The sequence below is a fragment of the Lipotes vexillifer genome, unplaced genomic scaffold (genome assembly GCF_000442215.2).
Source record: "Lipotes vexillifer unplaced genomic scaffold, Lipotes_vexillifer_v1.1 scaffold814, whole genome shotgun sequence".
Lineage (NCBI taxonomy): Eukaryota > Metazoa > Chordata > Mammalia > Artiodactyla > Lipotidae > Lipotes > Lipotes vexillifer.
The window spans coordinates 58,976-64,390 of record NW_006784081.1 but is presented as its reverse complement, the minus strand read 5'-3'; the positions used below and the strand labels follow the sequence as shown (position 1 = coordinate 64,390).

General features: G+C 39.1%; 2 protein-coding genes across 2 annotated transcripts in view; both read left to right on the top strand.

The window, feature by feature from the left end:
* The window catches only part of ZFP2 (ZFP2 zinc finger protein), a 20,864-nt gene that overhangs the window by 3,152 nt on the left and 12,297 nt on the right, over positions 1-5,415 (top strand). The gene's annotated exons all lie outside the window — the stretch shown is intronic.
* LOC103086082 (zinc finger protein 454) overlaps positions 3,212-5,415 on the top strand; it is a 43,062-nt gene continuing 40,858 nt past the window's right edge. Inside the window, exons 1-2 of the mRNA XM_007456484.1 lie at positions 3,212-3,223; positions 4,812-4,824. The gene's annotated coding sequence lies outside the window, so the exon portion shown is untranslated. The remainder of the gene's footprint in view (positions 3,224-4,811; positions 4,825-5,415) is intronic.

The following is a 5,415-nucleotide window of genomic DNA, read 5'->3' as shown; positions in this document are numbered from 1 at the left end:
TCAGCAGGATGCCTTCGCCTGCTGAGCTGTTGGTATTGTCCAAGTGTCAGAAAAGGAACAAAAATCATGTGAGAGATGGTCCTGGTGCTTATAGGGCTATGGACTTTCAGGGAACATAAAAGAGGTCACATCTCTACAAGGAACAGTCATGATGATTGCACATGTATGTGATAATAAGAACAAGTATGGTTAAGTACCCACATTGTCAGTGTTCCAAGACCTGGAAAGAGAGAAGATCAGTGTGGTGACCAGAAGTAGGGCTGGGTAGGGATACCTGGAGAGAATTTGCTGTAATGGAGTCAGAGTGTCCCAAGTTTAAATTCTGACTACCATTTAATAGCTGCACTGTCTTGGGCGAGTGACTTGACTTCCCTTGAAGCATCTGTTCCTCATGTGATGATAGAAATAACAGCATTAACTGAGTGTTTGCCACATACTTGACATTGATAAGAATTTCACTGGACTTATTTCATTTGAACTTTTAACAAACTTATGAAGTAGATATTATTAAATGAAATAAGTAATGTAAGTAAAAAGAGCCCAGCTTTGGTTCCTGGAATGTTGAAGGTACTAGCTCAGCAGTAGGCATTCTTAGCGTTATTCCAGCCACTAACTTGGTGTTTTAGAGTTTGTCGACTGAAAAAAAATGCACAACATGAGGGTTGTGAGTTAAGTTTCATTTGGGGAAAATTGAGGACTATAGCCTGGGAGACAGCATTTCAGATAGCTCTGAGAAACTGTTCCAAAGAAGTAGGGGGGAAGGTCAGTATATATGTGATTGTGGTGAGGTGGGGGGTGGGGTGCATGCAATCAAGCACATATTTTTTGTTTGCAGAAGGTTTCTGCTAGTCTCGTGAAGGTTACTGCTAGTCATGAGGAGCAGACGTCACCATGAAGGATTTTAGTGCTTTTCTAGATATGAGGAGATATAAGAATTGGGCTCATAAAATTGTCTCTTAAAAATATCTAACTATCTGAAGACCTGTTCTAACAGTTTTTCCCAGAGCAGAGTGCTGATCTCCACCCTGAACTCCTTTCAGGGGGTGTTGAAAGTCAGCAGCTGTAGCCTCTCGTAATTTGATCCTTGTAGGGGTAGATGGCAAGTGCCAATTTGTAGGTGACAAGTTTTAGAGGTGGAGTGAAGGTAGAAGGGACTGGAAGGGAGAGGGAATCAGATACAGTTTGGGGTCAAGTACCAGGAAGGAGGAGTTTGTGTGTTTGGTGGGGTGGTAGGCACGGGAGTAGAGGAGGAGTCAGAGGACTTTAAATAAGGGAGTTGGCATGATAAGAGCTTTTCTAAGAAGTGTTGGACCTCCCTGGTGGCGCAGTGGTTGAGAATCTGCCTGCCAATGCGGGGGACACTGGTTCAATCCCTGGTCCAGGAAGATCCCATATGCTGCGGAGCAACTAAGCCTGTGCACCACAACTACTGAGCCTGCCCTCTAGAGCCCGTGAGCCACAACTACCGAACCTGAGCACCACAACTTCTGAGCCTGCCTGCTGCAACTACTGAAACCCATGTGCCTAGAGTCCATGCTCCGCAACAAGAGAAGCCACTGTGATGAGAAACCTGCACCCCACTCACCGCAACTAGAGAAAGCCTGCACGCTGCAACAAAGACCCTGCCCCCACAAAAAAAAAAAAAAAAAAAAAAAAAAAAAAAAAGAAGAAGCAGCAGTGTCTGTCAGCTAGAGGAAATCATAGAGGAAAAAAAGTGAGCAAGGAGCCTAGGCTTTTTTGCCCTGTGAGATTGCTTGAAAATGGAACCTGCTAGTTTTTGCTAGAACCTGGAGTTGTTCCTTCTGTGGAAAAGGAAATAAGACATCAGGGGCACTTTACCCAGGAAACCTTAAGTTCTTGGATTTTTTTTGTTTTTGTTTTTAGGGTTAGGTTTACTTTGTCTGCCATCCCAAAGGACTTGTGGTTTTTCTTTATTCATAAGATCATATGTTAGGATTCTCTTAAATATGTCACTTGGTTATTTACAAGAGGAACCAGTTTAAAGGCTTCATGAAGACAAGTATTAACTGTTGTGATTTTTTTTAATTAATTTATTTATTTTTGGCTGCATTGGGTCTTCGTTGCTGCGCACGGGCTTTTCTCTAGTTTTGAGCAGGGGCTACTCTTCGTTGCGGTGCGTGGGCTTCTCATTACAGTGGCTTCTCTTGTTGAGGAGCACAGGCTTTAGGCGCACAGGCTCAGTAGTTGTGGCACACGGGCTTAGTTGCTCCGTGACATGTGGAATCTTCCTGGACCAGGGCTTGAACCCGTGTCGCCTGCATTGGCAGGTGGATTCTTAACCACTGTACCACCAGGGAAGTCCAACTGTTGTGATTTCTATTTGTACTACTTTCTCTTCTCAGTGTTATCAAGCTCAGTTTTAAAAGGCAACATAACTCACAAAAATAGGTATCAGAGAGAGGGAGTTTCTGGAAGAGGGGAAGCTTTAAGGGGGGAGCACTCAGAAGATTTTGGTTGATGTAGGTTGTGGTTTGGTTGTCAATAGCCTTGATTTTATTTTATTTAGTTAAAACAGTACTAACTAAATTTTAAAATCAGCTTTATTTTTCAGGTATAATTTACATAAAATAACCCACTTAAAGCATATAATTCATTGAGTTTTGACAAATTTATGCACCAACATCATCACCACCCCAGTCAAGATTTTTATCACCCCAGAAAGTATCCTCATACCCTTCCTGTCCACGATCCCCATCCCAGGCAACCACTGGTTTGGTTTCTGAGTACTTCAGTGTGTGTTTCCTAAAAATAAGAACCCTGGGGGTTTTTTTGTAAAAAAAGGTACATGTTTATTTTTCACTCAAGTATAAGCAAAGCAAGGTCATTCCTGGGAGAGGGGCATGACCCACCAGCAAAAGGGCTGTCATAGTGTCAGAGGGTGGGAATGGTGATAGCTTGAGGCCTGCAGTAAAAATATATATAGTGTAAGGGCTGTGCTGAGCCCCACCCAGGGAATGCAGTGGAGAATATATTGGCTATTATTAACTTGACAAATATTTAATAGTTTAGCCAAAAGGCATTTGCTGAGCAAAGGGCCCTGTTTTACATAACCAAAATATAATTATCAAAATGAGGAAACTTACTCTGATACACTACTGTTAACTAATCTACAGACCTCACTCCTAATTTGCCACAAATGTCCTTTATCTGGTCCAGGAACTAATCCAGATCACATCTGGCATTTAGCTGTCCTGTCTCCATAGTCTCCCTTAACCTGGAACAGTTCTCAGTCTTTGTCTTTGATGACTTTTGACACTTTCGAAGAGTATAGTGATTGATTTAGGAGGTATCAGTGCAGCATTAGAGCTGTATTCCTTTTATCATCTTTACTAATATTTTCATCTTTCCTACACTGGCCAGTGATGTGCCTGTGAATTGCCTGAGTATGCCTTGTGTTTGCCTTTAAATTTTATCTTCCTTTTCTGAATATAAATATTAGGCATATAGTTCTAAAAAAAAAATTAAGGCCATAAGATATATTTCTAGGTCTCAAATCCTCAAAAATAACTATGGATGTACATTCTTCTAGCCTTTAAGATAGCTTTTCATATCCTTTGCCCCTTTTTATATTGAGTTGTTTATATATAAAAGAAGCCTTTTATATAATGTGGATATTAGTCCTTTCCCATAAATTGTCATTCTTTTTCTCTGTCATTTTTCTTCTAAAATTTTTTATCATCTTCTACAAATAAGTTTTGAAGTCCTATGCAGTTAACTTTCCTTTTCCCTTGTTTGGCTTTGGGATCGTTGCTATGAAAGGCTTTCTGTATCCTAAGGTTATAGAAATACTTTTCTACATTTTTTGTTAGTTTTATCATTTTAAATTTAGATTCTTGAGCTATCTAGAATTTATTGTATATATGTGAGGTTGTATTCTAACTTCATTTAGTATGGTGTGGTGAGGCATTTCATCATCTATCCTTTCATTTAACAGATTTTTAGCATCTCCCTACCATGTGCTAAGCAGTGGTCTGGGTGCTAGGAAGGTAGCAGTGAATGAAACAGGTAACACCCCTTCCTCCTGGATCTTCTCTTCTAGAAAGAGGAGGCAGCAGTGAAGAAGAAATACTGCTGAGGATGAGGTTACGTGCTGTGATGGCCACGCAGCAGGGTGGCCTGGCTGAGTGTGACGGGGCACCTTTGAGGAGATGGCAGTGAAACTGTTGTAAATCTGTTGAAATAATCTATTGAATAATCTGCTTATTCTCCATAGATTTGAAATGCTACCTTTAAAATATACTAAATTTATATATGTATATAAGATGTGCACATATAATATATTCACACACATACACACATGCATGAGTTTATTTTTCTGGATTCTGTTCTGTTGCTCTATTTCTACTATAGTAACACACTATTTGTTTAGAATTTATTTTGTTATTTTATAAAGAAAATCCACCCCCCCCCTTGTTTTTCTTTTCAAAATTTTGGTTACTGTACTGTTCTTATACATTTATCCTTAGGGTCAAATTTTGTTAACTATAATCAAGTTCTAAAAGAAACAGTTAAAAAGAAAAAAATATGCAATTTGGATTTGGATTCATTAAATCCGTATCAATTTGAGGAAGATTACCATACTTCCTATTGAGTAAAAAAATTACCCTTCATTTTATTTGGATCTTTCATTATGGATTTTGTTAACATTGATCATGAGGCTCTAGCTTATTCCTAGTAAGTATATTCTGAGGTGTTTCATTTTTGTTGCACTGTGATTGGGATTTATCCATGATTGTGACTTTGTTAAAAAAAAAAAGAAGAAATTGGGTTGCTAAGAATTATATTTGAAGACACTTTGCCGTTGTGGTGCCTAAAACTTCATCACTATCGTATCTTCTTTATAAAGTATACTTTCGTTAGTAAAATATCCCTATTTATTCCATTTGATAATTCATCTTTTTAAAGACTAACAATATCAAAAAAGCCTGTGTTTTAGGTTTAGGAAAACCTCTGCATAAAGGAGATAAACCCATGAAGCTGCTTATTTCAAACACCCTGAGTTACTCCCTGCTTAATGTAGTGCTGGGGAGAAAAAAGGCATAATAAGTGGAAAGGAGAAAGGCAGAAAACATTTTAAGGGATTAACAACAAATACATTTTATGAACGATACAGTTAAGTTTCACTTCAGCCTTTTAAAATGCCTTTCTGTACTAATCTACCCAGGGCTCCATAGTACGTTACAAGGTAGGACAAGCTCTGCGGCAGGAGGGCTGGAGGTTAGGGGTGGGTAGGTTCTGCACTTGAGGGAATCTAGGGAATAGAAGAATCTAGGGAAGTGGGGAAGACCAGCATATAGTCCATAGGAGTCTTGAGTTTGGGCTTTTAATTTTGCCCAATATGTTCAGCTAAAAAGGTGATTGCCTTGTAATTAATTTATTGAAAGTAGATTAATT